At 41.8% G+C, this 11,597-nt stretch overlaps 1 long non-coding RNA gene across 1 annotated transcript; it reads left to right on the top strand.

Annotated features, from left to right (window-relative positions):
* The first annotated feature begins 844 nt into the window (after positions 1 to 844).
* Positions 845 to 11,597, top strand: LOC118231252. Its single transcript, XR_004766027.1, has 2 exons — positions 845 to 1,216; positions 7,723 to 11,597. It is a non-coding gene; the product is annotated as an uncharacterized LOC118231252 (long non-coding RNA).

Genomic DNA, 11,597 nt, shown 5'->3' with positions numbered 1-11,597 from the left:
TTATAGATTAGCGTCTTTTTGTTTTACACAATATTCTTAACAAAACACGTTTTAAACGAACAAAAATACCAAGTTACTCATGCATACAAAGCACTGTCAATACGCAATTAATTAAAACTTCTAGGCCTTCCGCTAAACGTTTGTGGGAAATAAATATTGATGTAGTCAAAAAACACAAGCCCATTGCATTGGGAAAGATATGTAGTTAGAGAGCACAGGCCCAGTGTATATGGGAAAGGAATGTATTAATGAGCACCAACTGTCTCCTCCCTGACGTATCATCCGGCTAGCAAAAGAGGAAGGATGCAGGTGGACCAAGGTCGACCTTAGCCATAAGATTAACAACCGGCAGCAGGGAAGCGCTTCATACTAAAATAGGTGCGATTAGAACAAACACGTAATACACACATAATTTCTGCCCTGCTAATTAAGCTGCATACAAGCACATCTGTGGAACTAACGGAAGCTTCTGTCTTTTCCGGAAAATGTGTTGTCAGAATGTGATTTATGATAGAAGGGGGAGGGAGATTCAAGTGGGAGACGAACACTATCATTTTAAATTTTAAATGGAAGGAAGGGGCTGATAAATAATGGTGTCCGAGAATTGGGAAATAATGGTGTCTGAAAAATGAGAAACAATGATGTGTGGGAAAAGAGTAAAGTAAAATGATGTAAGCATGAGGGACAGTCCAAGCTTGAGCTCCACAACAGGAGGAGCTAAGATAGGATAAAAGGGAGTGTTCGGCCCCAGGGGAGTATGTCTTGTATGTCTTGTATGTGTGTGTGTGTGTGTGTGTGTGTGTGTGTGTGTGTGTGTGTGTGTGTGTGTGTGTGTGTGTGTGTGTGTGTGTGTGTCTTGTCTGTGTGTGTGTGTGTGTCTTGTCTGTGTGAGTGTGTGTGCGTCTTATGTGTTTTCTGTGAAGTGTCTTGTGGAATGGTTTGAGACAGTTTGTATTGATATGTGCAGATCAGCCCGGGTTCTTGCATGTTATCTTGGAATTACCTGCAATAAATCCAGTTGCATCAGACTCTGTGAAGTGTATATTTTGAAGAAGTATTCAACAGTGTGAGGAGAACACCCAGCTCTTCTGGCCCAGGCTGGGTCCTGTTTTTCCCCACATTGAATTGGAGAGCCAGCCAGGAGAGGCTCGAGGAAGCTGAACGCCTGGACGGAACTGCTGACTCTTGGGTTCAACAGTGGCCACAAAACAATAAGGTAAGCAGAGCCTATTTAGAAAATCTGCATGTACTGGTTGAATCTAAGAGCAGTGCGTATCCGCCCAGGCCTAAGCAAATGCGAGGCCTCTCCTCCAAAAAATCTAAAAACTACAGTAAAAAGCTATGGTAAGAGAAAAGAGTCTGACGTGATTGTATGTCTGAGTTAGCCTAAATGTTATGTCTTTGTGTTAAATGTTATATGTCTGAGTTAAATGGTACGGGTTTGTGATAAAGCGCTGCGTGTTTGAAATAACTGTTATGTGCATGAATGAAAAGAGTGAAGCGTAAGTGTGAGATATGCCGGAGTGTATGTTAAAAATCCTGATAGTGTGTTGGCTCATTGTCTGTGCTGTGTTTGTGGGAGGTTTGACGCATCTGGCGTTAAAGCAGCTCAGAAAGTGATAAGTGTTGTGTGAAATACTGTTCTGTCGGTATTGAAGAAGTGTGGCAGGGGAAGGTTAAGAACGGGTGAAGCTGATAGCACACAAGGGGCGCCCAGATTTGCGGGGGCCGTTCTGGGTTGGCACCTGGGCCGTTTGTGTGTGTGCTCGCGGACCTGCGGGGCCCTCGCTCATTCTGCGGTTTGTCCGTTCACAAAGGGGGCGCATTCAGTCAGTTGTCTTGGGCGATATAGCCGCCGTGCCTTAAGGCAGTGGGATGTTCGGCTGTCTGTGGCGCAGTCTGCCGTGTTGTGCGATATAGCTGCTGGACCGACTAAACGGTGGGTTGTGTGACTGTCTGAAGCCTATTCAGCTCCAGTTGTCGCCCATTTGCCGGCCCAGTGTGTTTTCGCCCAATCGGCAGCTGTTGCATTAACTGCAGCCGGGGCCCCTGCTGGTCTGGTGTGTTTTCGCCCAGCCGGTGGCTTGTCTGCGCGCCTGGTGTTCGTGCACTCGGCTGTCTGTTCGGGGCTGCGTTGGGCCTGCGAGTGCTCATGTGTCTGGTCTGGTCCGCTGGCCTGGGGCGTGTCGCGGCTTAGCTAGGGGCCCGACGGGTCATAAATTAAAAGAAGGTTGCTGAGAAGCAGCAACGGTTACTAACAAGTATTAACAAATTGCTGAGAAGCAGCAATTTAAAAGAAGGTTGCTGAGAAGCAGCAACGGTTACTAACAAGTATTAACAAATTGCTGAGAAGCAGCAATTAAAAGGGGTTGCTGAGAAGCAGCAACAGTTACTAACAAGTATTAGAGTAGAAAATTGCTGAGAAGCAGCAATTAAAAGAAGGTTGCTGAGAAGCAGCAACGGTTACTAACAAGTATTAACAAATTGCTGAGAAGCAGCGATTAAAAGGGGTTGCTGAGAAGCAGCAACAGTTAGCCTACTAACAAGTATTAGAGTAGAAAATTGCTGAGAAGTGGCAATAAGTAGTAGAGTAGAGAATTGCTGGGAAGCGGCAACAAGTACTAACAAATTGCTGGGAAGCGGCAATTAAAGTAGGTCACTGAAAAGCCTACGGGACGGTGACCCTGGCCAGAAATGTGTGAATGCGCCGGCGCTGGTGTGAATGAGAAGTGAGTTTTGTGAGTTTTAAGCGCTTTGTCAGTCTTACATGTTGTCTTGTGTATTGTCTTGTGCGCAAAGGTGACCTAACAATTTAATTTGCACAGGGTGTTAATATGAACAGGGGCCCCACTAGTTCAACAGCACTGTAAAAAAGGAATGTGTAATAATGGTATTGGTGTGAAGGTTTGAAGTTCAGGAACACAACGGCTGTTCCTTACAAGGGGAAGTAGGCCATATTACTGAAGGTTTCATGTATATGAGTATATGTGCTAGAATATAAATAATATTATTTAACCACGCTAGCATAACAAAACAAATGCACAATCCTTTGTGGAGATTGGGGTGCGGCCTTGAGATTAGCCTGTGCCTGCTGGGCCTTATCACTCTCGCCATTGTTCTGCCAATTGTTTTGCTTTTGTAATCACACACACACATATATATATATATATATATATATATATATATATATATATACATATATACATGTTTTGAAAAAGCAGCGGGAAATGTATGAAATCTTTATGATTGCATGCGTGCTTTGTTATCTAGGCTACAAAATTCGTGAAGCGTACGATCAACCCCGTTACAGTCAAGACTGGTCTGACAGTGTGTAAGAGGCGCAATATATATATATATATAGTAATCCTGAAAAATTTAAATAAAGTGCTGTGGCCACAAAGGATTAGAATTGATCCTATCTAAGATTACTAGCTGAAGTGTTGATCATGCTGATTCACTCATTATCCGAAAGAGCAAACAGAGCAATTTTCGAAAAACATTTTGTGTGTTTAAATTTTAGTGACAATTCTTACTGCAGCAACGAGGGGATTTTAACTGAAAAATGGGTATATGAGACGCGTAGATTGAACAGACTTTGTGTGTTTACTGTAGACAAAGAACAGTGGAACGCAATACGCAGTGCAAACTTACACAGGATTGTGTTAGTGGACACAGCATACGCGGCATTGTGAAGAAAATCATCAACTCAAAAGGTTGTTGTAATTTGCTTCAATAACTGTCATATGGGGACATAGAAACACAAGGGATTAGGACACATTTTTGGCTAGACCTATTTAGACTCAGAGGGAGTTGAGCACTGACAGGACACACTGCTGATTAATTTAAAGCTTTGGCAGCTTACTAAGTGGGTTAATTTGAGGCAGGTTCAGACAGGTTTTCCAGACGTGCAGTGGTTATCGCTATTGTGACAACTGTGGACGGCAGAGGCGTTGGGATTAGAGAGTGTAGCGACCCTACCGCTTGCATCACACTTGGGGATACCAGAGGGATTTGCTACTGCAGGATGGGAAAGACTGTTGTTGAATCCGCGACTGTGTGTTATGGTTAGCCCAAGAAGGGTTAAGTGGGAGACAGGTGAGTGGGCAGACATTAAAAGGGTGAAAGGGTCTGATAATTCAGAAACACTGACCTTTGAGCAAGATTCGCACAGAAAATATAAAACTGGGGTCACAGTTGGATAGATTAAAAGCAGAATTAGAATAGCAGGAAAATAAAACTAAAAAGGGAGGCAGGATATATGTGTTGTTTGTCAAAGTGTGACGTTTTTAGTCTTGTGGGCCCAGAATAAATATTGTTTTATATTTTAGAGACATAAATATTTTAATTGTGTGATAAGTATTGTTTTATATTATAGAACTATAATCATAATAACTGAAAGAAGTTGAAAGAAGTGAAGGAGTTCATAGCTAATAGTGTCAGTGAATGCTTAAATGAAAAGGACCTTCCCCGTGAGAAGAGTGACTGAAAAGCAAAAGCCGCGGGTATTCAAAGCTTGTGGTTTGATCATTAGGAGTGGAATGTCAGGCGACTATTGGGTCGAGCAAAATAATTCTATGAGGAAGCAAAGCTGAATGACACCAGGAGAGATGCGTGGCAACGTGATGCAGAAAGGCTACAACAGAGTGTAAATGAGGAAGTTGAAAATGGAGATGAGATGTGGGTGCGAGCAACATGTTTGAAGATGTAAATGGCAAGTTTAGAGAAAATAATACATGACCAGCAGCGAGAGTTGGATAAAAGGCAACGTGTAATGTTAGGTGTAAGAAAACACCTAAAGTTAGCCGTAGAGAAAAAGGCTGACGGGGTAGAAGTAGCAGCCGCGTATGTATCCTTGGTTGATTTACAATCTTGTCAATATCGCGGTAGAGAACCACAACACTCAGAGTTGCCACCGCAAACGCAACTACACAGTTGAAAATACAAAATGATCAGTGTATTATGTGTAAAGGATTTGGCCGTTGCGCCAGACAGCGCCCAATTCGATTCATATAGCCTGCTGGAACAGTTGAAACCAGACATCTATGAGAACCAAAAATAAGAATATTTTAGCCAGTAAATAGCGAGTAATTTTTATTACTAAAGGGAGGCGTTTTGATATTGCAAAGCATTTGTGGGGCGCACACATAGATAGAAAATAAACACCTTAGATACAATAGAAAAGCTAAATACAAATTACAGGGACAGTTAAGAATGAGTAATAACTGTTGAAATTAGATGAACAACATTAAATAGTTCTTTTTACAGTGGTGTAAGCAGTGGTTCCCGAATAAAAATAAGGCGCCATCATATATTTCTCTTTAAATAAAGAAAACATGTCTACAATAATTGAGATTATAAAATAGATTATGTTTATGAACTGCTGTCAAAAATTAATCAGCATCTTAATATATTTGCATTTTATGGAAACAAAATAACATTTGTACATTGTGGGAAGAGTGTCAGTGTCTTAGAGAACAGCATTGTGTACATATGAGTGGTGTGGACTGTATGGGTGTGTTTGATGCTAGAAGTGTTCGAACACGCGCGCCTGTGTCTGTAAACTGTTTTAGCCTGATTGAAACTGAATCTCAAATTATACATGTGCAATTACCTCTGTATATGTGAGAGTAGTGTAGGGTGACTGTGCAGTGATCAATCAATCTACAGATTAGTTCATGTTGTGTCCACACTAATGCAGTTTAAACATTGCACAGTATGTTAAAAGAGAAATATGCTGTAATGCATATTGTGATGAGCTATGAGGCTGCAATACAGCAGGTCATGCAGCAGTGTCAGGAGAAGGCAGTGCTGAATTGTTTGGTTTTGGATGTGTCCAATGGTTTTTTCTCTGTTCCAGTGCACCTGGACAGCCAGTTTTGGTTTACCTTCACTGTGGGTGAAAATAATACAGAACTAAGACAAGGATTCCATAACTTACACATGTTGTTTAATCGAGCAGTGGCTGATGTGTTGGCTCGATGCCCAGGGCTAGAATCTGAGGGGATCAATATGTTGATGATTTGCTTATCTCATCTCCTGACAAGGAGACTCACATGCAGGACCTTGGGATACTCCTGCAGCATTTGGCCACAGAGGGGTAAAGTGTAATCCTCACAAAGCACAAATTGCACAGAGGAAGTTGTATATTTGGGATATTTAATTTCACAGGGGAATAAGAAACTGGCTACTGACCACACTGAGGCAATAAGCATGTGCAATCACCCAAACACCATTTGGGGGTACATAAAATTATGAGATTATTTAACTTTGGTTGGTTGCATATTTCAAATTACTTTAAAATTGTATAACCACTGAATGATTTATTGCAAGGGGCAGGAGGGCCCCTTGATGCAATTGAGTGGATGTCGAACTGTGAGGTGGCATTCGCCACTTTGAAGCAAAAACTGTGTGTGGCCGTTCACTCATGGTTTGGGGGGGCATATGTCTGTGGTGCTCACACAGAAGCACGGGGACCGGCAGCGGCTGGTTGCCTATTTTTCATCCAGGCTGGATGCTTACAGGTAGTAGACGGGGCTACGGATGCTGTAAGGCAAGCGCTGCCACTGATAGGAACACTAGATGTGGAAATTGTCGTGCCTCACGCTATCCTTGATATTTTGTCAGGAAAAAAAAATAAAAAAATCTTCTGTAGTCCACGTGGTCAGGTGAAATGACTAAATTAAGTACAAACATCCGTAAAAATTGAGCGCACTTTGGAGGAGTTCTGTCATAAATAGAGAATTTCATTATTTAAAAATGTGTGGAACCCAATAAGAACCAGGATACGAAATGATTGCAATGTCTGATAAATTTTCCTCTGTTAAACATGCATCTAAAACAAATAGTGATTTTCTCAAGCAAAATGACTTTTATCCTATGTTAGATGTATCAAAATAGAACGCAGCAGATATTCATTTGGCATTACACCAGATTATGTGTAGGAACACTGAATCACAGCTTCCAGGATAGCTCTGGAAGCATGATGAAAAAACAGGAGGGAAGTAGAGGAATGATGAGAATGAAATTAAAACCTCACATTAAAAAAAAGAAAAATAAAAAAAAAAGAAAGGAAGTCATGCTATGAAAGTAGTTTTGTTAAAAACAAAAGGATGAAGTGAAGTGTGATAGAAAACAAACCTGCTTATTGTGTTTTACTATATGAAATGTATTTTTATGTGTTAATAACAAAACTATGTATGTAACTAATTGTGCAAAATAGAAAGATACTGGGAATGAGAAACCTTCGAGGAGGAAGATATGTGGATGAGCTAAGGGAGTCAGATATATAAAGTTCTGGGCGTCCCGCCAAGTTTCAACTGCAACAATTTTTGGTACAAAAGGGAGATAAGAAGCTTGCTACAGGTGTCTGAGAAGGTCACAAATACGTAAACATGATTTGAGGGATACTTTGTAAATGGAGTAAAAACGACTGCACAGATCATGGAAAGAAAAGAAAAGGTCCTGCTATATAACAAAATGAATGCGCACAACTTTTCTCTGTTACAGCGGTTGACTAGAAATTAACAGAACATCTTTCCTCTGTTTTAACAGGAACTGGGTGTTGACTTGGAGCTAATACGAGCTGAGCCAGAACCCACTAACTTCCCTTTCTAATTTGTAGGTGTCCCTATGAAGTGGCGATGTGTGGTGAAGAACTGAATTGAAGATACTTTAACAAAATTATTGTGTGAATCTAACCAAATTTATTAGGTTTCTCTGCAGATACGGGCCCAAGAAGACGGAGAAGCAGACGACCTCGAGCAACTATAAACAGATTACAAGGGTGCAGCAGCACAAGCCAAGGCCAGTTGGGGTGGCCTACATTAAGAATTAAACCAAAAAGCCCCTTTGAAATAAGTTACTGACTTTTTCAAATTACTTTTCCGGCTCTTTATTTTATACAGACTATGTTGAAGTAAAACACCTTTTTAGGGATGACACTGACGGTGACAGTGACTGTGACAGTGACGAGAGTAACAATTTGAGTGGACAAAACGGTCAATTGTGGATTGCTCACAAAGAAAGAGTAAACGGATTTGATGCGTTTGGATTATCAAAACACGGTGGTTACATTTAAGAGCAGATAAACTTATATTAAGAGCAAATAGTTTATTATTTCCAGTTTAAATGATGCCTGCAGGTTCAAATAAATCGGCTCAATTTCACCCGGTTCTGCTACTGACATGGGGGGATTGTCATACTTTCCTTTGTAGGAGGTCTTGGCTGACTAGCCTCGACTGTAGACCCCTTCATGGCATTAACGGAACCCAAGACAGAGGTGGATTGAACGACAATAATCAAAGACATAAACGAAGCTACCGATTTAATCACTATCACCAGATAAAAATATATATAAATAAAAATATGCAGAGGATTTAAACATTTCTGATTGCTGGGTGTGAATTCATCAACCATGCAGCAGGTCTTAGCTCTGCATATGCTTGCTAGGAAAATGCTGGAATTCCACATAGGTGTTAAAAATAGTTTGTACTATTTCTTTTAAACTACAGAAAAGATTCGACATTTCAGCCATAACAATAGTTCATAGTGTCTCAGCGACTGAAATATTGCCTCATTATTTCGTGTTATGTTCTGCCGTGTTTCTACTCATTGGACCAAGGTCAGGGTCTGTGTATCTGAGTGACTTCAGTGTTATCTGTAGCTGTTTTATAAAAAGACAAGGCTGAACCATTAGAAGTAGTGGAAATTTATCAAACTCCTTCTTGGAATTCGGAGAATCTAAGGGGTGGTCATGGTGGGACTGGTTTAACATGGCAACATGGAAAATGGCTCTGGTAAAAATAAGGGTGATCATAGGGATAGTATTTTTGGTGTTGTTATTTGCCTGTTGTGTAATTCCACTAATTCAGTCCCTGGTCAAAAGGTTGGTAACTTCAGTCACTGGGCAATTTCCGGTTACAACTGGACATTACCAATGCAGATAAGTGGAGTATGGCTAATCAATAATGACCCCTCCGTCGTTGGGTGTGGTAAATTGACCCCAAGAAAAGGAAATTAACCATTACATGAGATGCACAACGGTGCAAGGGGGGTGGGGTGTTTTGCTGTAACTGTCATTCAAACAGGACCTAAGGAGTATCTCAATCAATATGGAAACCCTCTTTGCGAATGGGGTGTGAGAGGAGGCGCTGGCTGGGAATGCTGGAACGTCCATCCACAAGCCGCCCGCCTGGTGAACGATCCTGGGTTCTGGGAGGCTTACGCTAGATGCACCTGTGGAGAACCTTCTGTGTGTAGCAAAGACCGCCAGCGCTGCGAGGAAAAGAGCGACCAGAGTCACTGTGCATCGAATGTTCTAGTAACCTCTCCACAGTGATAACCCTCTGCGGTGCGTAAAGTACCTGGGCTGAAGAAACATACACCGACTGCACAACTCGCGTGACTAAAGAGGATTGAGAGCAGCAAGAGTATCTGAGTGATGTGCTAGCAACCTCTCCTCAGCATACAAAGAGCCAAGCTACGACTCGCAAAGAGCCAAACTGGACGGAAGTAGATGACGGCGCCGAAAACGAAAATATGAGTGAAGCAAAAGTAGAGGCTACAATCAAGAAACCCACATAACCAAGTAGAATTGACTGATTGATTTAATAAATAACTAACCAGAATTATGATGTTAGAACTCCATCTAACCATCTCATGTAACTGTATAAACTTGTGCACCTGTAACCCGTGGCTGATCCAATTATTAATGTACTCAGGCTTAAACACGCAACATGTATACATGATATTGTATTAGTTAAAAGGAAAATCAGACCACACTGAACCTCGTAGTGAAACAAAGGCCACGGTTTGCCCTGTTGGTGTTATTCAGGAAAATTCAGGCAGCGAAGATATAATCCAATCCATCGCACTCAGAAGGCTACATTCACGTGCGAAAGGGGGGCCACATGACGCATGTTCGGGGCATGCCTGAGCAGCACTCTGCCTTACTGCTCATATTCAGCTACAGTTGTGTGGGTGAGTACTGGATGACAACTGCTGGGCAAACTGGTTTGCTAGTGGCAATATTAAGCAACAGAAAGGCCGTATAGGGAGTCTGTTGAATTGTTTACTTCTCAACGAGTCAATGTGGGCTGAAAACATTTTAGTAGTAAGGAGAATATGTTGTACTGATTGTTATGCAGACTATACTTGTTATATTGCTTTGGATCTCTTTGGCCTGTGTGCAAGGTGAAATGGCAAGAACTGTGAGGGATATGAGCATTGTGTGGCTTTTACCCACTCCCCGCAAAATAGGGAGCGGATGTTCTCCACACGATGATCTGCTCTGCTGTTAGGTCTCCCTCCAGGCGACAGTCATCATTTGGTGATCGCTAAGGTCATGAGACAGCGTTTTGCTGTCTGACTGGACAGAATCTGACAACAGATCTTAGGGAAAGTTTGCCAAATGTGATCTATTCACGTAGTAAGTAATGAATACATATTAATCAATGTATACCAAATACATATTAAATGAATGCTAAGAAACGCAAGAGTCCTAGTGCAGGAATATAAAGATGTGTGTTGGGATTAGGCTAGGCATGGGGTGTGCCGCAAGGGCTACCCACATGGGCTGTCGTGCAGGAGGCGGCACATAGGGTGCCCCGCAATCTCTGCATTGAAGTTAAAGCTATGTATTGGTCAATTTACTCCGCATTAAGTTATGTTCCTGCACCAAGCTGTCTGCACTGCTTATTTTATAAGTAATCACAATAGATATGGAACTTAGAAGTTCCAAAGGGGGGAATGTGGGAAATAAATATTGATGTAGTCAAAAAACACAAGCCCATTGCATTGGGAAAGATATGTAGTTAGAGAGCACAGGCCCAGTGTATATGGGAAAGGAATGTATTAATGAGCACCAACTGTCTCCTCCCTGACGTATCTTCCGGCTAGCAAAAGAGGAAGGATGCAGGTGGACCAAGGTCGACCTTAGCCATAAGATTAACAACCGGCAGCAGGGAAGCGCTTCATACTAAAATAGGTGCGATTAGAACAAACACGTAATACACACATAATTTCTGCCCTGCTAATTAAGCTGTATACAAGCACATCTGTGGAACTAACGGAAGCTTCTGTCTTTTCCGGAAAATGTGTTGTCAGAATGTGATTTATGATAGAAGGGGGAGGGAGATTCAAGTGGGAGACGAGCACTATCATTTTTAAAAAATAAGGAAGGGGCTGATAAATAATGGTGTCCGAGAATTGGGAAATAATGGTGTCTGAAAAATGAGAAACAATGATGTGTGGGAAAAGAGTAAAGTAAAATGATGTAAGCATGAGGGACAGTCCAAGCTTGAGCTCCACAACAGGAGGAGCTAAGATAGGATAAAAGGGAGTGTTCGGCCCCAGGGGAGTATGTCTTGTATGTCTTGTATGTCTTGTATGTCTTGTGTGTCTTGTGTGTCCTGTGTGTGTGTGTGTCTTGTCTGTGTGTGTGTGTGTGTGTCTTGTCTGTGTGAGTGTGTGTGCGTCTTATGTGTTTTCTGTGAAGTGTCTTGTGGAATGCTGAGACAGTTTGTATTGATATGTGCAGATCAGCCCGGGTTCTTGCATGTTATCTTGGAATTACCTGCAATAAATCCAGTTGCATCAGA

This window comes from Anguilla anguilla, chromosome 7, assembly GCF_013347855.1.
Source record: "Anguilla anguilla isolate fAngAng1 chromosome 7, fAngAng1.pri, whole genome shotgun sequence".
NCBI classification, from domain to species: Eukaryota; Metazoa; Chordata; class Actinopteri; order Anguilliformes; family Anguillidae; genus Anguilla; species Anguilla anguilla.
The sequence above is the reverse complement of the archived record's forward strand: the minus strand, read 5'-3'. Positions and strand labels throughout refer to the sequence as shown.